We start from the raw sequence: 24,146 nt of genomic DNA on the forward strand, positions 1-24,146 counted from the left end.
CAAGAGCATGCAAAGCTCACATCAAGGCTACTTTGAAGAATCTCAAATATATAATAATTTGTTTAACACTTTTTTGGTTACTACATGATTACAAATTTGTTGTTTCATAGTTTTGATGTCTTCACTATTATTAAACAATGTAGAAAATAGTAAAAATGTAAAAAATCCTTGAATGAGTAGGTTGGTCCAAACTTTTGACTGGTACTGTATGTTTTCCATGTCCAGCCACGACTCTGAGGAACATAGGATATTACAGTTGTTCAGATCACGTTGATAGGATAGATCGAATGGTGCTCGTCAAGTTTATTCTCCAGTGATTGCATGTTCACCAAAAGAGCCGAGGTTAGAGGCAGTTTATCCACTCACCGACGTGGACTCGTCAGGTATCCCGCACGCTGGTATCCTCTATAACGACGCCTCTTCCTTCTTTGAGTGTCGGGGATTTGGGCCTGGTCCAGGATGAGCCGTACTGAAGTAGGTGATAAAATGATTATCTGAACCATTAAACACCACTGACTGATTGCATCCCTTCTATTTCCATGGAGCGCTCAATGAAACAATGGGAAACATACATATTTTAGCCCTGAAGATTTTACTAGTCATTGTATAAAGATGACCCAAAACGTTATATTTGTTTAACAGATTAGATAAGGAATCTTAAAACTTGACACCTTTGTTTCCACACCAATGAAGATGCAGTGTTTAGAAGGATTATATTTTTTGTTATTGTTTTGTTTGTGTATTCATTTGCTCCCCTGGAGTGCTCGTGGCTGTTACCGTATGTAAGGTGTGCCAGAGGCCCCTGAAATGTGCTCATTAAAAATGCATCCGTGAGAAATCGATGGACCTTTCGGCTCAAGGCTGACGGACTAATCTTTGCCCATTAATTATTTAAAAGGGCGTGACTGGGAGTTGTCAGGCGAGGACTTTACAGATGAGGCGCTGAGTGTCTGGGGTAGGGGCCTTGTAGTAACCCTATCCCCTATCCCCTCTAGCAGGCTTAGAGAACATGCAGTTTTAATGAGCCCTGGGCCCTCAGTCCCTCCTATTCCAAAATAAGCCCCAAGGAGCTCCTAGTCACAGCCACGCTCCTAGCACTGTCACCCTACACAAACACATGCACTTTTGAACACGCGCGCACACACACACATGGTATAAATCCCAAGACGGGTGCTACTGCTCTGCTCCTTGTCATAAGTACTTCTCTTTAGGAACTAAGGTGGAACCTACTTGGAGAACGTATGATTTCTCTCTGGGCTCCCCGTCCCTCCCTCCCCCTTGCTGCCTCCCTCGTTCCCTCGCTCCCTCTCACTTTACCCCTATCTACTCTACCTCCCTGCAGGCTAGTGGTGTCAGGCTGGGAGAGATGTTGCGTACGCTGCAACCTCTGCTCTTAATTAGTGTGATTGTTAACCTTCTACACAAACACATATCACACTGCCTGGCTAGGAGACGTTAATAGACAGAATGTCTGCAGTGAAAAGTGAAAGCGTGTGGCGTCAGTGGTGTCAGAAGAGGAAACGTGATGGCTGGTTTAACTGAAATAACTTTAACCGGTTTGTGTCTGCTGCTGTATTCATTCAATACATTTGAAAAAGTCTGAAATAAAAGAGCAAACTGTGGAGGTGAAATATTGAAGCATTTCATGAAGTCCTGGCCTAGCTGTTTTCATGGGGGAACTGTCCAGGTGTGGCCTATAGATACATCAGCCATGTCTCTGTATGTATGGCATGTTCCCCCTATGCCCAGTTGAAGTGTGAGGTCCATAAAGAGCATATAGCATGCAGCTCTCCCCTCACCACCACCCAGGGCCAACCCAGAGTAACAGATGAATAGGGAGCAGTTATAATATTCTTTCCATGAAAAGTGAGTGATTTTATGGGTCTTGGTGTTTCTGATTGATGGAGTCAGAACCAACCACAGCGCAGTGTGAGCCCAGGGACTCTCTCTCTTTTTCCCTCTCTTTCTCTCTCTTCTGCCCTTGCTCACACTATAGCTCTCTCTCTCTCTCTCTCTCTCTCTCTCTCTGTCTCTCTCTCTCTCTCTCTCTCCGTCTCTGTCTGTCTTTTTCCCTCTCTTTCTCTCTCTTCTGCCCTTGCTCACACTATAGCTCTCTCTCTCTCTCTCTCTCTCTCTCTCTCTCTCTCTCTCTGTCTCTCTCTCTCTCTCTCTCTCCGTCTCTGTCTGTCTTTTTCCCTCTCTTTCTCTCTCTTCTGCCCTTGCTCACACTATAGCTCTCTCTCTCTCTCTCTCTCTCTCTCTCTATCTCTCCGTCTCTGTCTCTTTCTCTCTCTCTCTCTCTCTCTCTCTCTCTCTCTCTCTCTCTCTCTCTCTCTCCGTCTCTGTCTCTTTCTCTCTCTCTCTCGCTCTCTTGGTATCTTTAGGTCTCTCTATCGCTCTCTCTTTATCTCTTCTGGTCTCTCTCTTTTTTGGTCTGTCTTTAGGTCTTTCTATATCTCTTTTGTGGTGTTTCTCTCACTCGCTGTTCAGGTCTCTCACTCTTGGTCTCCCTCTCACATTTCTCTCTCGCAGGTGAATAAACCATTGAAAACAGACGGTGCCAGCAGAACCCCCCCCCAGTAGAGCTTAAGTACAGGCTCTGAGTGTCACTACAGGCTAATGGGAACCAGCTGTGTGGGAGGTTAATTTTAGCGGTAGCTAGTAGGGCCTGGGGAGGAGCCGCTAACCCTGTCCCAGCCAGGGGCTCCCAGTAGTCAACTGTTTCGTACCAGAACCCTGGTCAGTCCAGTGGATCATCCACACTGCCCTAATGGTCATGGACCCTAACTCCCTTGTCCAATATTAAGTTGATTAGATTGGCGTGCCAAAGGATAGCTAACAGTGCCTTCAGAAAATCATCAGAGACAGAAATGAATACACAGCAGCATACTGTTCAAAATTCACAGAGCAGAACAGGAAGTTGTATAACTGCCACAGAAGCATCGAGTATAGAGTCCTTAACTCAGGTCCTCATACTGTGACAGGCAGCAGAAGTGCAGGGTGTTTGAATTTCTACAGTAGCAGACCGCAGAAGGGGGATGATTCCATGTGTCGTAATCAATTATTAATCTGTTCCAAGTGAAGTTAGCTTACCTCAGACATGAGTTCAGAGAGATAAGGGGTCTCTGATGAGGATCCTCCATTGATGCCAGTGGTGGGAAAAGTACCCAAATGTCATACTTGAGTAAAAGTAAAGATACCTTAACAGAAAATGACTCAAGTAAAAGTGAAAGTCACCCAGTAAAATACTTATTGAATAAAAGTCCAGAAGTATTTGATTTTAAATATACTTAAGTATCAAAAGTAAAAGTATATTTCATCTCAAATTCCTTATATTAGGCAAACCCGACGGCACAATTTTCTAGTTTTTCAAATTTACGGATAGTCAGGAGCACAATCCAACACTGACATAATTTATAAACGAAGCATTTGTGTTTAGTGAGTCCGCCAGATCAGAGGCAGTAGGGATGACCAGGGATGTTCTCTTGATAAAGTGCGTGAATTGGACCATTTTCCTGTTCTGCTAAGCATTCAAAATATAAGGAGTAAAACGTACATTATTTTCTTTAAGAATGTAGTAAGTAAAAGTAATCCAAATGTATATAGTAAAGTACAGATGCCCCAAAAAACGACTTAAGTAGTACTCTGAATTATTTTGACGTAAGTGCTTTACACCACTGAGTGACACATTGTTGTTATGGAAATGCATTGATACTGATGACTCACCATGGGATTGTAGGGCATCTCTTTAGGCTAGGTCAAGAACCTCTACACAGACTACCTGGACTGAAGTCATGCCCATTTGATCAAATAGGATTTTTACTGTAACAAGAGAAGGGAAGATAGACTCTTAAATATGAACTCTGTCTCCTCAACTCAATATTGTTGAAATGTGAGACACTTAGGGTTTTGGAGCGTGGTTCAGCTTTAAGAGTTTAAGAGATATTATGTTTGGCATCTTGTCCAAATCTCCCTCTCTACTCTGTTCATCAGTAGCACTTGTGTGTGGTTTCCCTTTATACAAAGCACAAATTGGGTTCTGTCTGCATGGCCATGCCACAAGGTTGAGTTTGGAGGCTTGTTAACTGATTGGCTTCTTGCTGCTGGTGTAGACCATCCACAGTGTGCTTCCACTCTGTGTTAAGAGCACAAATACATGAAGAAAGTGGCAGAATGACTCCTGAACCTTTGAGCTACAGTCTTGGTATTACAGCAGTAAGCCATAGTGAGACTGTGTAGGTGTGTTGGTGTCTGTCATAGGGCTAGAACAGAGAGAGACAGAGAGCGGGCCTCAGAGGCAGCAGACTCTATAAATCTTTGGCCTGTCTCTGGATGTAAGAATTTTTGCTCGGGGGCAGATAGCACAGGGAAGATTCAGAGTAAATGACTCCATTATGAAAGGGACTGCAGTCTGAGGCGTCACCACAGGAATTGGAGTTTTAATAGTTTTGTGTTAAAGCTTCTTCGCTTGTTCCCAAGACCAGCCAGTGTGTGAGTGGGTGTGTGTGTGTGTGTGCGCGGGATTGTGTGTGGGTTTGTGACTGTGTTTTTATGTACGTGTTTGTCTGCCTAGCATTGCACTTACGGAGCCAATCTCCATATTCATGACGGGTCATGTGCCACAAAACATGTTTTTGAGCTGCCTGGCGCCAGTTTGACAATTAACCTTGTTACAGAGCCAGAGAGGGGAACAGCTTGACAGTTAACCTTGTTACTGAGCCAGAGAGGGGGAACAGCTTGACAGTTAAGCTTGTTACTGAGCCAGAGAGGGGGAACAGCTTGACAGTTAACCTTGTTACTGAGCCAGAGAGGGGGAACAGCTTGACAGTTAAGCTTGTTACAGAGCCAGAGAGGGGGAACAGCTTGACAGTTAACCTTGTTACTGAGCCAGAGAGGGGGAACAGCTTGACAGTTAACCTTGTTACAGAGCCAGAGAGGGGGAACAGCTTGACAGTTAACCTTGTTACTGAGCCAGAGAGGGGGAACAGCTTGACAGTTAACCTTGTTACAGAGCCAGAGAGGGGGAACAGCTTGACAGTTAACCCTGTTACAGAGCCAGAGAGGGGGAACAGCTTGACAGTTAACCCTGTTACAGAGCCAGAGAGGGGGAACAGCTTGACAGTTAACCTTGTTACAGAGCCAGAGAGGGGGAACAGCTTGACAGTTAACCCTGTTACAGAGCCAGAGAGGGGGAACAGCTTGACAGTTAACCTTGTTACAGAGCCAGAGAGGGGTAAATGCTTTCATTTAGCAGCTCCGCTTGCTGCTGCTTCTGCTGACGGTGGTGGTTATTGAAGGAAACAAAATGTTGAGCAAATTAATCTCTCTCATCTTCAGCCCCAACATTATGCAGGGTGTGGTGTTTGGGAAGGGCTACGAAATTATCTCAGGAAGCCACACAAATACCAATTGGTCGGTTGCTAAGTTTAAAGTTTACGTCCTTAATGTCATAAAGCTACTATAGTTAGTCCATACATAATTAATGGAGTTTGTACTAAAGTCTGGCTGAAATGGACCGGGTAGTAATGAGTGTAGGATGGGGGAGGGGTAGGGAGGCATCAGCCCTCACTCCTGACACTGATGAGGAGAGGGGCGACTGGGCGAAGGCCAGGGTGGAGGGAGGATGATGGACTAGCTTCTCTGCGAGGAGCACAGTGGGCCGGCTCGTTCTGTGGTGGGGGCTCTTGTTTCCGTCTCCCTCAAACAGAAGCCACTCCACTAGCAGATTACTTGTCAATGACATCATCAAAGTGTGCCCACTAATTGATTCCTGCTGCTCTGTCATGCCCATTGTGCACTGAGCCCTCCTCGTGTTCCTCTGATCTGATGTGAATTGTTTGATGTTTGTTAAAAAGAGGGGTTCTTTGTATTCTTGGCTATGCCATGTCCTTTTCTTGAATTAGATTTTTACCAAAATGTTCCTGTTTTGACTGTATGCTGGGAAAGAACTGTCTGTGCTGGGGAAAGAGAAGCTTTGTTTTTCCCAGCACAAGTCAATCATACTCCTTCCTCTAGTCTTCCCATAGGGTTCTCGTTATAGCTCCACAGCTCAAATTTCCTCTTGCTCTATCCCAAGCCTCAGATCAATGACCACTCGCAGGCTTTATTGTGGTGTACAAAGAAATGGAACGTTTCATGGCTTCCTGAATGAAAAATGTAATCTTACAGTCAAATGAAACAGGTGAGCTCTGGTTGGCCATTTTCATGGCTACTTTCGAAGACGTACAAAAAATATAACATTTAGCTGTTATTACTTAACTGTTCTACTACCTACAGGAGCATTGTTCATTTCACAATGAGACGTGAGAGCATGTTGACTTATAACTGGACATTGGCGTTAGTCACTTAGCCACCTAGCTAGATAACATTAGCCACAACAAATTGGAATTTGTAACATATCATATGAATTGTAATTTGTGATATCATACAAAATGGATGATGGACATCCAGAAATTAATACATACCGTACGAAACATAACATATCAAACTAAATGGAGTGTCCCGGATTTACTTTTGCTATGTTACGTCTACCCCTGAGTCCAGGTTGCAAACATCTATTGCTCAGTCTGAGGTTAATAGCAAGAGTTACACAAGTTCTTCATTTCTTTTGTTGTCTTTATATAGACATCACACTTTTCCACCAAAAGTGTTTCAGTTGACCACTCACCTTCTTGCTCTCCTCCTGCCAATTTAAAGATTTTCTTTCCTTTGTTTTCCAATCGCCTTGCCCTCCAGAATAATGAACATTCCATGATACTGTGGAATTCCTCAACTGATTCTGATTCCTGGGAGTTTGGACCACGGGGACCTAACTGGATGGTGATGTTGCATCTGAGCAGGTCACTTAATCAACATTTCATGAGTGAATTAAATATGAATTATACTAAATTGTTCCTGCATAAATTGGATAGCCCAGATGAGTAGGTGAAAGACTTCAGTGTCTGTACTGATGCAAGTCTGAACCTCCCACCCTCCTTCCATCCACCTGAGTGGGAGCAATCAGACCGCGTTGTTGTCTGGGAGGGAGGAGAGGGAAGCATCCTGCTTTGGGATTTATTTCTCCAGAAGCCTCAGGACACAGGTGAGAAATACAGTGTGTATTTGCCGACAGCATTCCTGGTCACTATTCCAGGAACTATGTTCTCTTCTGGCTGCAGAGGGAGACCTGCGTGGTCATTTGGCCTGTAGGGTCGTGTCTCGCCCCTCTGCTTCCAACCTGACACCGTAATGGGTGAGTCTGGGGAGGGGCCAAGCGGTGCCCTACAACCCAGTATTCCCTGTCCAGTTCCTATATCCCCCTGATAGTATTGTACAGAGAGGGAAAATGGCAGGCGTGAAGCTGGACTTGGGTCCAAGTATTTCTAGAGTGCCTGAGAAATCAAGTCCCCAAAGATCTTGGCAAGCCTGCTGATTCTTTATTTTGACTGTCGTTACCTCTTTCCATGAAAACTGAGCCCGCCAACACGTTCTTTTGAAATGCTAATATTCTTCTATTGTATTTTCAACCATTATTTTGTTCATTTGTTCTTTTTTTGTTAAAAATTGAGTTAATTGACTACTTTTAGATAATAACAATTCCATATCTAAGAGTGATGTTTATATTAGTGTCTGTGACTATCTGATGTGAATTCTCAGAATCCTCTGGGGTTTTGTAGACTCAGCCAATTCTCCTCTGTAGCCTGTCCCTGCAGTCTCTCTCCCATTCTCCTGTGGTTAGAAACTTTATCCAAATGCTGAATTTGCCTTTGCATGATATTTACATAAGTTAAACAGCCATCTGTAAAAACTGAGAAATGGATATCATGTGTATGGTGTTCGTGCGAGAAATGATTTTACATAGTGTACTCTGTGTCCCCAACTACCCTGTACCTTATTCCCAGTAAATGTATAAATGGGAGAAAAAAGTGGAATCATAACCAAACTGACTCATAATCTGGCTGCCAAAGTGACAAAGACTACGTTTTCCTTACCACCCAGATAATAAGGCTTCTATTAAATTGGATAGCTTTTTGGGTTGTACAATTATAAGATTGATAGAAACAATCAATTTTGATGACTTGAATTGGGAAATGACGTAGAGGAGGCCTCACTGAATTTGAGTCAGTGTTACTGCATTACAGAATCAGGCTTAGCAGGCGCAGTTATCCTCTGATTAGGAACATATATCCATGGAATAGTCTGTCTGCCAGGCTGTCTGCCAAGCTGTCTGTCTGCCAGGCTGTCTGCCAGACTGTCTGCCAGGCTGTCTGCTAGGCTGTCTGTGATTGTATGTATGTATGTTTGTGAGTTCTGCCCTGGCATGGTGTCAGGTGAATGCAGGGCAGTTAGAGGGATATAACTGGGTTTGGGTGGGAGGGGTCAGTTAGGGGCTATAACTGGGTTTGGGTGGGAGGGGGTCAGTTAGGGGCTATAACTGGGTTTGGGTGGGAGGGAGTCAGTTATGGGGATATAACTGGGTTTGGGTGGGTGGGGGGTCAGTTAGGGGCTATAACTGGGTTTGGGTGGGAGGCGGTCAGTTAGGGGCTATAACTGGGTTTGGGTGGGAGGGGGTCAGTTGGGGCTATAACTGGGTTTGGGTGGGAGGGGGTCACTTAGGGGCTATAACTGTGTTTGGGTGGGAGGGGTCAGTTAGGGGCTATAACTGGGTTTGGGTGGGAGGGGGTCAGTTAGGGGGCTATAACTGGGTTTGGGCGGGAGGTGGTCAGTAAAAGGGCTATAACTGGGTTTGGGTGGGAGGCGGTCAGTTAGGGGCTATAACTGGGTTTGGGTGGGAGGGGTCAGTAAAAGGGCTATAACTGGGTTTGGGTGGGAGGGGGTCAGTTAGGGGGCTATAACTGGGTTTGGGTGGGAGGGGGTCAGTTAGGGGCTATAACTGGGTTTGGGCGGGAGGTGGTCAGTTAGGGGCTATAACTGGGTTTGGGTGGGAGGGGGTCAGTAAAAGGGCTATAACTGGGTTTGGGTGGGAGGGGGTCAGTTAGGGGCTATAACTGGGTTTGGGTGGGAGGGGTCAGTTATGGGGCTATAACTGGGTTTGGGTGGGAGGGGGTCAGTTAGGGGTTATAACTGGGTTTGGGTGGGAGGAGTCAGTTAGGGGCTATAACTGGGTTTGGGTGGGAGGGGGTCAGTAAAAGGGCTATAACTGGGTTTGGGTGGGAGGGGGTCAGTTAGGGGGCTATAACTGGGTTTGGGCGGGAGGTGGTCAGTAAAGGGCTATAACTGGGTTTGGGTGGGAGGCGGTCAGTTAGGGGGCTATAACTGGGTTTGGGTGGGAGGGGGTCAGTTAGGGGCTATAACTGGGTTTGGGTGGGAGGCGGTCAGTTAGGGGGCTATAACTGGGTTTGGGTGGGAGGGGTCAGTTAGGGGGCTATAACTGGGTTTGGGTGGGAGGCGGTCAGTTAGGGGGCTATAACTGGGTTTGGGCGGGAGGTGGTCAGTAAAAGGGCTATAACTGGGTTTGGGTGGGAGGCGGTCAGTTAGGGGGCTATAACTGGGTTTGGGCGGGAGGGGGTCAGTAAAAGGGCTATAACCGCCCTGTCGTGACTCAGTGGTGAGGGGTAATTATAGGGCTTGGAGGGGCGGGGAGAACGGGTGAGCGCAAGGGGCAAAACAAGGCTAATACCTCTGTTTCTTTGTTTCTCTGGCAGGTGGTGTGGGTGGAGTAACGGAGAGTTGTGTGTGAGGGTGTTTGTCTGAGTATTGATGTGTGGGTGTGGATTGGTATATGTGCCCGAGACAATAGTGTAAACGTTCAACTTCATCCTCTCTGATTACAGAGAGAAGCGTGCTCTATCTCTTCTTGCTTTGTATGCATCTCAACTGCACCTAGTCACACCTGTGTGTGTGTGTGTGTGTGTGTGTGTGTGTGTGTGTGTGTGTGTGTGTGTGTGTGTGTGTGTGTGTGTGTGTGTGTGTGTGTGTGTGTGTGTGGGTGGATGGGTGGGTGGGTGTGTGGGTGGGTTTGATCTCAACAATGAAGGATGTGTGTGTGCTCAAAGATATGGATAGACTGACACTGTATCTGACAAAAAACAACTCAGCCCTGATTAGGATTGCACACACTACTCCTGTTAGTGACTCAACTCCCAGGGACTTCCTGCTTCTCCATATCTAGCAGAGCAGAGGGGAGGGAACAGATAGAGATACTGGGATAGAGGGAGGGGGAGATGGAGGCTGGGGGTTGGGTAGCCAGGTTGAGAAGCAGCTGTGGTTGTTGCTGTAGACAATGAATGTCCATCAGTACAGTCTGATAGGGTCCCTCCCTCCCATGGCTGGAGCTCCCGGCCGGCCCCTCTGGGTCCCTGCTGTAGAGGGCCAGGCTGACTGGCCCGGGCCTGGGAGGCCTTACTCACACACACAAACTACACATCCACACACACACCACACATCCACACACACACCATTACAAAAACACCCACACAGTACACATTCACATATCCACATCTAAGTCATCTTAGGGGCAAATGTGAAGTCACTCACACTGTATAGTATTGCATTACAGACTGTAGTGTGTGGGTATTCTACCCTGTAGTTACCATTACAGACTGTAGTGTGTGGGTATCCTACCCTGTAGTTACCATTACAGACTTTAGTGTGTGGGTATGCTACCCTGTAGTTACCATTACAGACTTTAGTGTGTGGGTATTCTACCCTGTAGTTACCATTACAGACTTTAGTGTGTGGGTATTCTACCCTGTAGTTACCATTACAGACTGTAGTGTGTGGGTATTCTACCCTGTAGTTACCATTACAGACTGTAGTGTGTGGGTATCCTACCCTGTAGTTACCATTACAGACTTTAGTGTGTGGGTATGCTACCCTGTAGTTACCATTACAGACTTTAGTGTGTGGGTATTCTACCCTATAGTTACCATTACAGACTTTAGTGTGTGGGTATTCTACCCTATAGTTACCTTTACAGACTTTATTGTGTGGGTATTCTACCCTGTAGTTACCATTACAGACTTTAGTGTGTGGGTATTCTACCCTGTAGTTACCATTACAGACTGTAGTGTGTGGGTATCCTACCCTGTAGTTACCATTACAGACTTTAGTGTGTGGGTATTCTACCCTGTAGTTACCATTACAGACTTTAGTGTGTGGGTATTCTACCCTGTAGTTACCATTACAGACTGTAGTGTGTGGGTATTCTACCCTGTAGTTACCATTACAGACTGTAGTGTGTGGGTATTCTACCCTGTAGTTACCATTACAGACTGTAGTGTGTGGGTATCCTACCCTGTAGTTACCATTACAGACTTTAGTGTGTGGGTATGCTACCCTGTAGTTACCATTACAGACTTTAGTGTGTGGGTATTCTACCCTATAGTTACCATTACAGACTTTAGTGTGTGGGTATTCTACCCTATAGTTACCTTTACAAACTTTATTGTGTGGGTATTCTACCCTGTAGTTACCATTACAGACTTTAGTGTGTGGGCATTCTACCCTGTAGTTACCATTACAGACTGTAGTGTGTGGGTATTCTACCCTGTAGTTACCATTACAGACTTTAGTGTGTGGGTATTCTACCCTGTAGTTACCATTACAGACTTTAGTGTGTGGGTATTCTACCCTGTAGTTACCATTACAGACTGTAGTGTGTGGGTATTCTACCCTGTAGTTACCATTACAGACTGTAGTGTGTGGGTATTCTACCCTGTAGTTACCATTACAGACTGTAGTGTGTGGGTATCCTACCCTGTAGTTACCATTACAGACTTTAGTGTGTGGGTATGCTACCCTGTAGTTACCATTACAGACTTTAGTGTGTGGGTATTCTACCCTATAGTTACCATTACAGACTTTAGTGTGTGGGTATTCTACCCTATAGTTACCTTTACAAACTTTATTGTGTGGGTATCCTACCCTGTAGTTACCATTACAGACTTTAGTGTGTGGGTATGCTACCCTGTAGTTACCATTACAGACTGTAGTGTGTGGGTATTCTACCCTGTAGTTACCATTACAGACTTTAGTGTGTGGGTATTCTACCCTGTAGTTACCATTACAGACTTTAGTGTGTGGGTATTCTACCCTGTAGTTACCATTACAGACTGTAGTGTGTGGGTATTCTACCCTGTAGTTACCATTACAGACTGTAGTGTGTGGGCATTCTACCCTGTAGTTACCATTACAGACTGTAGTGTGTGGGCATTCTACCCTGTAGTTACCGTTACAGACTTTAGGGTGTGGGTATTCTACCCTGTAGTTACCATTACAGACTGTAGTGTGTGGGCATTCTACCCTGTAGTTACCGTTACAGACTTTAGTGTGTGGGTATTCTACCCTGTAGTTACCGTTACAGACTGTAGTGTGTGGTTATTCTACCCTGTAGTTACCGTTACAGACTTTAGTGTGTGGGCACTGGTACCTATTTGAGACCAGTTTGTTTAAGCCCATATGGTGGTTTGTGACTATGTTCCTGTTTTGCTCGTTAAGGTTGGGTGGGTGGGAGTGTACAGTATGAATGGGCTGTTGGTGAGGACGTGGTAGTAGAACTGGGCACCAGTGTGTTTGTCACTTCCTGCCGGTTGCTGACCTGCCCAGTGGGGGTTGCTGAGTCACCCGGGGGGCACAGAGGCAGCTGTCACAGCCCATCCAGAGGGCAAGGTGAGGGGAAAGGGGAGAGAGTGGTGCGGGGTAGGCAGCTGGCATGGTTTCACAGACCTAGAGGGGAGAGGGGAACATGGGCATCTGTCTCTGTGTGTTTGTGACTTTGGACCGGAACCTGAAGACTCCCAACCTAGATGTAGCCCTGCACAGAGCACAGCATTTAAAATATATATATTTTACCTTTATTTAAGTAGGCAAGTCAGTTAAGAACAAATTCTTATTTTCAATGACGGCCAAGGAACAGTGGGTTAACTGCCTTGTTCAGGGGCAGAACGACAGATTTGTACCTTGTTAGCTCGGGGATTTGATCTTGCAACCTTTCGGTTACTAGTTCAATGCTCTAACCGCTAGGCTACGCTGCCACCCATTGTGGGGTTGTGATGGAGGCTTATGGGAGGATGGGGGTCAGAGGGTGTCGGAGTCGAGAGGGTGGAATCAGAACAGGGTTTTCGAATATATAATATACAGCTTATGTCAGAACTTACACAGCAGGTTAGGATAAAAAATGTAGCAGGTCAGGAGAATTAACGTAGCAGGTTAGGAGAATAAGTTACTGTAAGGTTAGGAAAGGGGTTAGGGTTGGCTTAAATCCAAAACAAAACAACCTTCGAAGTCAACTTTACATGTTTTTAGGCGTGACTTCAGAACAGGCATGATGACACAGCATGGTGACTGCCTGGAAATACACACACATTACAGGGGGGAACCACATCATACTTACCCTGGAGACACAGAGAAAGCGAGAAGGAGAGAGCGAGTCAGAGAGAGAGCGAGTCAGAGAGAGAGCGAGTCAGAGAGAGAGCGAGTCAGAGAGAGAGAGAGTCAGAGAGAGAGAGAGAGAGAGTCAGAGAGAGAGAGAGAGTCAGAGAGAGAGAGAGAGTCAGAGAGAGGGAGTCAGAGAGAGGGAGTCAGAGAGGGAGTCAGAGAGAGAGAGAGAGAGAGAGAGAGAAGGAGAAAGAGAGAAGGAGAGGGAGCTCAGGCCCTGGGTGGGATCTGTCATCCCCACATGCTGATGGTCACTGTGTGAATAATACACTCACACATCCACACACGTCCCAGACACTCAATAACATAATTAGTACTGTTATAGCAGTTGTTTCCTAGCATTCACACACACACACACACACACACACACACACACTCACATTCACACAAACTAGCACCCACGAGGTGTGTGAGGACAATGGTCCTCTGTGTGCGGGCTCACTGCCCTCTCTGCCCCCTGTGGCTGGGATTGCAGCCCTGCTCTCCTTCTCTCTGAAGTGCTTTTATTTTACTCTGAGAGCACCCAGATCTGCTGACGAGCCTTTGGCACGTGTCTAAATGAGGAGCCCTGTGTCAGTGGCTCGGCTGCGTCATGCTTGTTGCCAGGCCCTGTGCCAGTGGCTCGGCTGCGTCATGCTTGTTGCCAGGCCCTGTGCCAGTGGCTCGGCTGCGTCATGCTTGTTGCCAGGCCCTGTGCCAGTGGCTCGGCTGCGTCATGCTTGTTGCCAGGCCCTGTGCCAGTGGCTCGGCTGCGTCATGCTTGTTGCCAGGCCCTGTGCCAGTGGCTCGGCTGCGTCATGCTTGTTGCCAGGCCCTGTGCCAGTGGCTCGGCTGCGTCATGCTTGTTGCCAGGCCCTGTGCCAAGGCTCTGCAAACAACCGTGTGCACAGCCTGAAAGAGACCGGCTAGCCTCCACTCTCATCCGAGTACACTAAGTGTCCTGTTGTACCCCAACATGATTGCTATTGTCAAGTGCAAAACAAGGCCTCAGAAATATGGATGCCCCCCTGTCATATTGTCCTGCTGTGTGATGTTGAGTGATTGAGCTCCAGTCCCTATATTCCTTCATCTGCTGTTTTTTTTCCTCAAATCAAAGGTGTTCCTTAAGAGCATGAATGTTGTGCAACTGCTCTTATAAGCTCAGAGACTCACAGAGAGACTGAGGATGGCTGGGATGGGAGGACAGCTCATCCTCAGGCCAGTTGGAGTTGGGCTGTAGAGGGGAGGGAGGGGAGGAGTGCCCCAGTGGAGTGGAGCTGACCTGGGATGGGGTCAGTGTCTCCCAGGGCTGGCCAGGGCAGGGACACCACACTGACCACAGGACAGTATACAGCACCACTCCTTGTGTGCTTTTCTAATATAATACTGTTGCTTAGACCACAGCAGAATGTTGGTCAAATCCATACTTAACTTTGAGACTTTACAGTAGTTTACTGTGTCATCTAGGCTGTATCACAACTGGCTGTGATTGGGAGTCCCATAGGGCGGCACACAATTGGCCCAGCGTCGTGCGGGTTTGGCCGGTGTAGGCCGTCATTGCAAATAATAATTTGTTCTTAACTGACTTGCCTGGTTGCATAAAGGTTAAACAAATACAAAATACAACAAATCCCTCCCTGTGGCTGTGTGTATGGCATTTCTGTTAAGCCAAAGATCCTGGTCCTGCATAGGATCTCTCTTGTGTTAGAAGTCAAGGGTACTCTTCTCTCAATCTTTTTCGGCCACCTTTATGGAGGTACGTGGACCACAGTTGGTGCTGCTCACAAATCATGGCCGTGATGGTTTCATTTCCTTTGTGGATCTGTGGACAATGGACCTCTCTAGCCAGAGTCTGTAGTCTCAACCAGTGGTTTTATATTTGTGTTCCCATCTTTGTCCTCATGGTGTGTCTGGTTCAGCTGGGTCAGTTAGACTCTGCCATGTTGGCATCTTTGGACCCAGTCCCAGTTATTGCACACCCAATAACTGCCCTGTTTAGACGTGGGTGGTTCATCAATTCAAGTTCTTTGCCACTTTTATTCACAATGTACCTATTTGGTATGGTATGGTATGGTATGGTATGGTATGGTATGGTATGGTATGGTATGGTGTGTGTGTGTGTGTGTGTGTGTGTGTGTGTGTGTGTGTGTGTGTGTGTGTGTGTGTGTGTGTGTGTGTGTGTGTGTGTGTGTGCTTTTGTGCGTGCGTGCCTGCGCACACATGATCGTGTGTCAGTCACTGGGGTGTGGGGGATGTGGGGGTTGACATTTATTTCTGAAGAGGAAGTTTGTGGTTAGATCGTTTCTGCGCTCCCGTCTAAATTCTTCCCTCTCCAAGTCGTTGTGCTTTTACAAAGCCATGCAGTTTCTTACAGATGTGGAAGTCATTTCAGCAGTGCAATGACTGGAGGAGAGTTTGTTCTGCCTTTAGACGCTGCTGGGTCTGGGCTGAGCACACTGAGCCGACTCCAATCTGAGAGCCGAGAGGCTCCCCCGCCTCGCCCAAGTGCAGCATGGGAAGGTCTGGGCTTGGCCCTCTCGTAAATGAAGCCCCTGTTTGAGGCTTGCTAGAAATAGCCTCTAAAGAAATGCAGTGAACGTGGGACTGGGCATGTATCTGACAGAAAAAACAAACTTCACCAGAATCCACATCTTACCCTGTGTGTGTGTTTTGTGTTTGCATTTCTAATTTATTCCTGATCATTTGTTTACCTAGATAGAAATACTGCTTTCCCCAGCCGTAAAGCTGCCGCTTTGTTGACCTCAGTGTATGTCTGACAGCGTTTAAACATCGGGCAATGGTATACAGGCACACACACTTTTAATGTCTCTGAGATAGATAGATGAGGGGGGCACCCCACACTCCTGGGTCGCTGTAATTGGACGAATATATAAATGATCACTTCCCCATTGCTGGAGCATATAACATCTGCTTCGAGTCTGTCTCTTCTGTCTTACTTTGTAGAGAACTGCATCGTTGAAAGCAGGATGTCACACAGGGTGACACGTCTGTCTTCTACTTCCTGCTCTCTATACTTTGGGAGCGGTTGATTGGGGAGGGACTTACACAGTATAGCCTTAACAGACACATGACGTGTGAAAGTGTGTTACTACATTCTCTGGTCTGAAGGCTCCATTATGACTACTCTGGCCGTGTTTTGGCTAGTCCACACCTCCCTCTCCTCTCAGACATACTGCCTAAAGTGTGAGTCAATGTACTGTATCTCAGTAAGTCTGCATGTCTCTCAGCACCTCTCAGTGTATACATTCAAGCACTAGAGACAGACATGTTCAGACCTCACTGTCTCAGCTTTGCCTTATTTTCTGTGTGTTTGAGCATGTTAATCGTAAAGCGCTTTGTGTGCAGAGAATGTGCCCATGTTTGTTCATGAGCACATTCATGTGTGCTTCTTATTTGTAGTGGTCTTGTGTAGCTTTATTATCATAGAGTCTGGGTAGTCTTCACTATAAACACATACAGTACATAACATACTTTATTATCACAGAGTCTGGGTAGTCTTGACTATAAACACATACAGTACATAACATACTTTATTATCTCAGAGTCTGGGTAGTCTTGACTATAAACACATACAGTACATAACACATACTTTATTATCACAGAGTCTGGGTAGTCTTGACCATAAACACATACTGTGTACATAACACATACTTTATTATCATAGAGTCTGGGTAGTCTTGACTATAAACACATACAGTACATAACACATACTTTATTATCTCAAAGTCTGGGTAGTCTTCACTATAAACACATACAGTACATAACACATACTTTATTATCACAGAGTCTGGGTAGTCTTGACTATAAACACATACAGTACATAACACATACTTTATTATCACAGAGTCTGGGTAGTCTTGACTATAAACACATACAGTACATAACACATACTTTATTATCACAGAGTCTGGGTAGTCTTGACTATAAACACATACTGTGTACATAACAACCAAAGCCAAGGTAAAAGGCACATTTGAGCTGCGCTGTTGAAGAATATATGGAATGCTTATTCAAAGCATTGTATTCACTTACCTGCACTTATTTAAAGCATTTCTCAAAGACTGAGATGGACAGGAGTGTATCTAAATGGATGTCCGGTAGCTCTGGGCATTTATGAGCAAATAATGTCTCAAGGGGAAGATCAGGATTGTTTTGGCTTTAGGAATCAACAGCTTCCAATGAATTGAATCCCAGTATTAACCCCCACCCCATCTCTGTCTCTCTCTCGGTCTCTCTCTCTTCCTCTCTCTCTCTCTGCCTCTCTCTCTCTGTCTCTCTCTCTCTCTCTCAATTCAATTAAATTCAAGGGGCTTTATCTGCATGGGAAACATATGTCAACATTGCCAAAGCAAGCTCACACACACACACACACACACACACACACACGCACACACTCCCCCACCCGTCTTCACAAACACACTGATCCTCTGTGTGTTATCCCCTAAACCAGTTCCACCCTGCAGGCATCTACTGCCTCCCTCTGAGCAGGCAGCCTCCACCTCCCTCCAAACTTGTTGCACCACACATCTCTATCTGTCTCTATGTTACTGTAAAAAAATATATATATATATATTGTATTGTATTTTTATTTATCTTTTCCATTTCTCCACATTCCCCCATCTGTATCATGACACTATGCAAGACCCAAATGCAGACACAGGAGGCAGATGGTTGGAGTTTAAGATGTTTAATAGATCCAAAGGGGTAGGCAAGAGAATGGTCGTGGACAGGCAAAAGGTCATAACCAGATCAGAGTCCAGGAGGTACAGAGTGGCAGGCGGGCTCAAGGTCAGGGCAGGCAGAATGGTCAGGCAGGCGGGCTCAATGTCAGGGCAGGCAGAATGGTCAGGCAGGCGGGCTCAAGGTCAGGGCAGGGAGAATGGTCAGGCAGGCGGGCTCAAGGTCAGGGCAGGCAGAATGGTCAGGCAGGCGGGCTCAAGGTCAGGGCAGGCAGAATGGTCAGGTAGGCGGGTACAGAGTCCAGAACAGGCAAGGGTCAAAACCGGGAGGACTAGAAAAAGGAGAAAAGGCAAAGCAGGAAAACGGGAAAAACCGTTGGTAGGCTTGGACATACAAGATGAACTGGCACAGAGAGACAGGAAACACAGGGATAAATACTCTGGGGAAAATAAGCAACACCTGGAGGGGGTGGAGACAATAAAGAGGACAGGTGGAACAGATCAGAGTGTGACACTGTCTATGGACATTATGTCTATGATAAAGTAGATTAACTAGGTAGGTTAACTATCTAACCTTACCCAACCAATAAACCACTATGTTACCTCCAGCCTCCCTCCTCCCTGTGTGTCACTCTTTGCAAATTCTCTCTCCAGGACACCAGTGACCACTCAACAGGCCATAAATTACTCCAACCCCACCTCCGCTCAACTCCACTCAATCTGCCCCCCTCCCCATCACTTTCCCCTCTCTCTCTAAACGACATGGTCTGGCTCCACTCAAGCCCAATACGGTTAGTGTGAAGCAGTAAATCAGAGATCAGTTCACACACATCAAATCACTGATAATATGCTGTATGTAAATGGGAGCATTGTCATGCTGAAACAGGAAAGGGCATTCCCCAAACACAGAATCGTCTAGAATGTCATTGTATGCTGTAGTGTTAAGATCCCTTTACTGGAACCAAGGGCCTAGCTCGAACTATGAAAAACAGCCCCAGACCATTATTCCTCCTCCACCAAACTTTACATTTGGCACTAGTTGGCACTATGCATTGGGGCAGGTAGCGTGATTTATCACTCCAGAGAACTCGTTTCCACTGCTCCAATTGTGGTGAGCTTTACACCACTCCAGCCGACGCTTTGCATTGCGCATGGTGATCTTAGGCTTGTGTGTGGCTGCTCGGCCACGGAAACTAATTTCATGAAGCTCCCAACGAACAGTTATTGTGCTGACGTTGCTTCCAGAGGCAGTTTGGAACTCGGCAATGAGTGTTGCAACAGAGGACAGACAGTTTTTCAGCACTCGGCAGTCCCGTTCTGTGAGCATGTGTGGCCTACCTCTTGGTCCTAGACGTTTCCACTTCACAATAACAGTTGACCAGGGTAGCTCTATCAGGGCAAAAATTTGACAAACTGACTTGACGGTGCCACGCTGAAAGTCACTGAGCTCTTCGGTACGGGCCACTGACAATGTTTAACTATGGAGATTGCATGACTGTGTGCTCGTTTTTATACACCTGTCCACATACTTTTGGCCATATAGTGTATGTCTGTATGTACATAGTGCATTCGGAAAGTATTTAGACCCCTTAACTTTTTTTTACATTTTGTTACGTTACAGCCTTATTCTAAAATGGATGAAATAATTTTTTTCACTCATCAATCTACACACAATACCCCATAATGACAAAGCAAAAACAAGTTTTTAGATTATTTCGTAAATTTGTAAACTAAAAAACAGAAATATCACATTTACATAAGTATTCAGACCCTTTACTCAGTACTTTGTTGAAGCACCTTTGGCAGCGATTACAGCCTTGAGTCTTCTTGGGTATGACGCTACAAGCTTGGCACACCGGTATTTGGGGAGTTTCTCCCATTCTTCTCTGCAGATCCTCTCAACCTCTGTCAGGTTGGATGGGGAGTGTCGCTGCACAGCTATTTTCAGGTCTCTCCAGAGATGTCCAATCGGGTTCAAGTCTGGGCTCTGGCTGGGCCACTCAAGAACATTCAGAGACTTGTCCCAAAGCCACTCCTGCATTGTCTTGGCTGTGTGCTTAGTGTCATTGTCCTGATGGAAGGAAAACCTTTGCCCCAGTCTGAGGTCCTGAGCGCTTTGGAGAAGGTTTTCATCAAGGATCTCTCTGTACTTTGCTCCATTCATCTTTCCCTCAATCCTGACTGGTCTCCCAGTCCCTGCCGCTGAAACATATCCCCACAGCATGATGCTGCCACCACCATGCTTCACCGTAGGGATGGTGCCAGGTTTCCTCCAGACGTGACGCTTGGCATTCAGGACAAAGAGTTCAATCTTGGTTTCAACAGACCAGAGAATCTTGTTTCTCATGGTCAGAGTCCTGTAGATGCCTTTTGGCAAACTCCAAGCAAGCTGTCATGTGCCTTTCACTGAGAAGTGGATTCCGTCTGGCACTCTGGAGCTCTCTCAGAGTGACTATCGTGTTCTTGGTCACCTCCCTGACCAAGGCCCTTCTCCCCCGATTGCTCAGTTTGGCCGGGTGGCTAGCTCTTGGAAAAGTCTTGGTGATTCCAAACTTCTTACATTTAAGAATGATGAAGGCCACCGTGTTCTTGGGGACCTTCAATGCTGAAGACATGTTTTGGTACCCTTCCCCAGATCTGTGCCCCGACACACTCCTGTCTCGGAGCTCTACGGACAATTGGCTTGGTTTTTGCTCTGACATGCACTGTCAACTGTGGGACCTTATATGGACAGGTGTGTGCCTTTCCAAATCATGTCCAATCAATTGAATTTACCACAAATGGACTCCAAGCAAGTTGTAGAAACATCTCAAGGATGACCAATGGAAACAGGATGCACCTGAGCTCAATTTCGAGTCTTATAGCAAAGGGTCTGAATACTTATGTAAATAAGGTATTTCTGATTTTTATTTTTAATAAATGTGCAAAATATTCTAAAAACCTGTTTCTCTTTGTCATTATGGGGTATTTTGTGTAGATTTTTTTTATTTAATCCATTTTAGAATAAGTCTGTAATGTAATAAAATGTGGAAAATGTGAAGCGGTCTGAATACTTTCCAAATGCACTGTACATAGTATACCACCTCAAAATAACCTGGGGGTGAGTGGAGCTGCTTTTCTCGTATGTCTGCATTGTTGGCGTCCCCCCAATATAAACTGTGTGTTTAGCCTGATAGAGTCATGAATTTTCCTTCTGGAAGGACCTGAGACAAACTGTTTAAATGTGTTATTGATGGCTAAAAGGACTGTATTGGTTGGGGGAAGCTCTGTTTAAGTTGGCCGGTGGAGGGCAAAAAAGGTGGAGAGGTCCAAAATGATAAAAATATACTGTATGTATGCAGACATTCATCTTCTGTTTATTTTAAACTCACTGCCCCATGGTATATGGATTCTCAGAACCACTTATGGTGCATATTTAAGTCCTTGGAAATGTTATATCACGCATAACCATGTGCATGTGCTGTGGTGCAGATTTCACATTCATTCTTGTTCATGCATTATTTGTTATACTTGTAGCCTATGTGTCTTTGTCAAACACTGTGTTGAAGTGTAGAGTAGTGTGTATTAGTTGTAGCTTGTGTACTAGATCTATTCAGTTGATAGTTAAAGATTTAACTTTGCCTCTGACAAATTAAAGTACCACCCTGTGTCAATGGATTCATTGCTTTCAGAGAAGGTTGGAATGGGCTTAGTTTTCTCTATATCCCTTGTGTTCAGTGGAAAATGTGAACACTTTTTGTAATGGAACCTAGGGCTGGGCGGTATACCATATTTTACTATATACCGGTATTTATGCACAGACCGGTTTGGATTTTTACTTTACCTTCTATAACGGTATTTTAATGTTGTGTTTGTTAAATGTAATACGCCGTGTGTAACGTCCAATTTTATAGTTTACTCCGCTACTTGAATCATCCCTCTCTCCTCTCCACACAGATTTAGCCCCGCCCCCTGTCACTCAAGGAGCGTATTTGTTGTTGCTTGACCACGAGGCACTTTCATACAGTCTGCAGGGTCAATGCAGCACATGCAAGAATGTTGATGACAATGATGCAGTTGTCACTTTGATCAATATAAATCCACAAGCGTTCTATAATTACAATATTAGTTTGTGTTTCTTACATCTGCAAACATCTAGTTTGTATTTTCTTAGCAAGTTAAGCTACATCGTGTTAGCCACTAATGCTAATCGCTAGCTAACTAGCTAATACAAGTACTGAGTCAGAGTAAATGTAGGCTTAAATCAGCATGTTGTTTGTGCAGCAGTATCTTCTAAATCAAAGAGGAATAGACAAAGCATGAATATGTTGGCTATTTGAATAAAGATAATGTTGTCAAAGATTATAGTGTCTCCTAGGAAACACTGCACATTAATTTGGTTCCTACCCTGTCACAATAACTCCATGGCATCTTCATTTGTTGTCATGTCAAACAACACTGTATTCAAAGTGCCCACTATTATTTATATTCTAACTATATAATTATAATAAACATTCTATTTCCATGATTCCAAAAGTTCACCCAAGGGTTTTGATCTAAATCGCAATTGCAACATTTGGTTAAAAAATAAGGCCTAGTATTTTTGCCCATATCGTGGCAGTGTGGAAATTATCTCATGGGTGCAGAAAATGCAGAAATTGATGGAAATGCAGGAAATAATTTTAGGTTGAAGTTGAATTGAGGAGTATAAAACAATCAGAATGGAGAAGGACCCATTGAAATCACTTAGAATATGTTTTGCCACCCTAAGGTCACACACTACTCTTAAAGCAAATTTAGAACTTTTATTATATAAAAAAAAAACATAAAATACCATCATACCATCAAAAATGTGACAAATACCATGATATAATATTTTTGCCACATCGCCCAGCCCTAAAGGAACCCCAGTAAAGAGCCTGATGTGTGAGGTGTGGACCTGATAGAGAGAGGAGGGAGTACAGATGGAGAAGATGGTGATGAAGGAAGAGAGTAAGTTGCCAGCGAGGAAGAATTATCGTTTGGATGGAGAGTCGGGATTGATGTGGGAGTCGTGCGATGACAAAGAGTTGGAAGAATAGAAGCGGAGAGGACAGAGGCTATGGTTCTAGGTGCTAGACTCTCCTGACACTGTGAACTTGGCTATCCTGTGAAATAAATAAGTGGTTCGTGTTTATGGCTAGGATTGGTGTTTGTGTTTCAGAGTGATTAGGTTTGCGTGTGTGTGAGTATGTCTGAAAGAGGTTGTACGTGTTTATAGCCAAAGCCACCTCCCCTCTCTTCCTCCTGCCCTATACTCCCAGCTACAGAAATAAACATCACCCCACAGACTGACAGACTGCACGCTTTTGTCTGGGGACTGAATTCCAGAGTCTCAGGGATGTGATATTTCTATGGCCCTAAGCCAAACAGACAGTCATGTACTTAACCCCCTCACAGTGGGGTTTGACCAGAAGTGGCACCTCGTCTTGTCAACGCTTCGCTCCGCTTGCAATTTGCATAAAGTAGAGCAGAGCTGAACTTTTTCTACCACTCCGCTAGCAGGGATCTCGCCGTTCACCTTCCCACAATCCCTTGCACATTTCTCTGCATGCCCTCATTGAAAATGAAGGGGGTTGGGACTTCTCCTGCCAAATTCCTTGTTGGTAAAAACTGTTACTCTTTCCCACTTTCTGGTAAGCAGTCCTATACATATACACCCCCTCTCTCTCCCTATTTCTCTGTCACTTTCTCTCTCCCTCCCTCTCCGTTTCCCTCTCTACGTCTCTCTCCCTCCCTCTATCTCTCTCTCTCTCTTCCTCCTATTATGGATATTCACATACTTAATTCATGTATTAATGTATACGCACGCACTAATTTGTATAAATGAAGTCAGGATGTTCTGATCTGTCATAGGAGAGCCTTGGTTTTTTATTTCTCCATCCTACAGCAGCCTTTATAAATAAACAGCAACATGGCAGGAAGCAAACCTCTGTGTGCTACTCTGTGCCTTGGCTGGGCCTGAGGTGAGACGGGAAGAGAGAGAAAGTGAAAATGTTAGTGTATGTATGTGGGTGGGGGGGGGGAAACCACTGTCCTATTTCGCCTTCCAATCCGCATCCCTCTAACCTC

General features: G+C 45.4%; 1 protein-coding gene across 5 annotated transcripts in view; it reads left to right on the top strand.

Annotated features, from left to right (window-relative positions):
- LOC115134295 (core-binding factor subunit beta-like) overlaps positions 1 to 24,146 on the top strand; it is a 41,657-nt gene that overhangs the window by 7,842 nt on the left and 9,669 nt on the right. The gene's annotated exons all lie outside the window — the stretch shown is intronic.

Source organism: Oncorhynchus nerka, linkage group LG9a (assembly GCF_034236695.1).
Source record: "Oncorhynchus nerka isolate Pitt River linkage group LG9a, Oner_Uvic_2.0, whole genome shotgun sequence".
NCBI lineage: Eukaryota > Metazoa > Chordata > Actinopteri > Salmoniformes > Salmonidae > Oncorhynchus > Oncorhynchus nerka.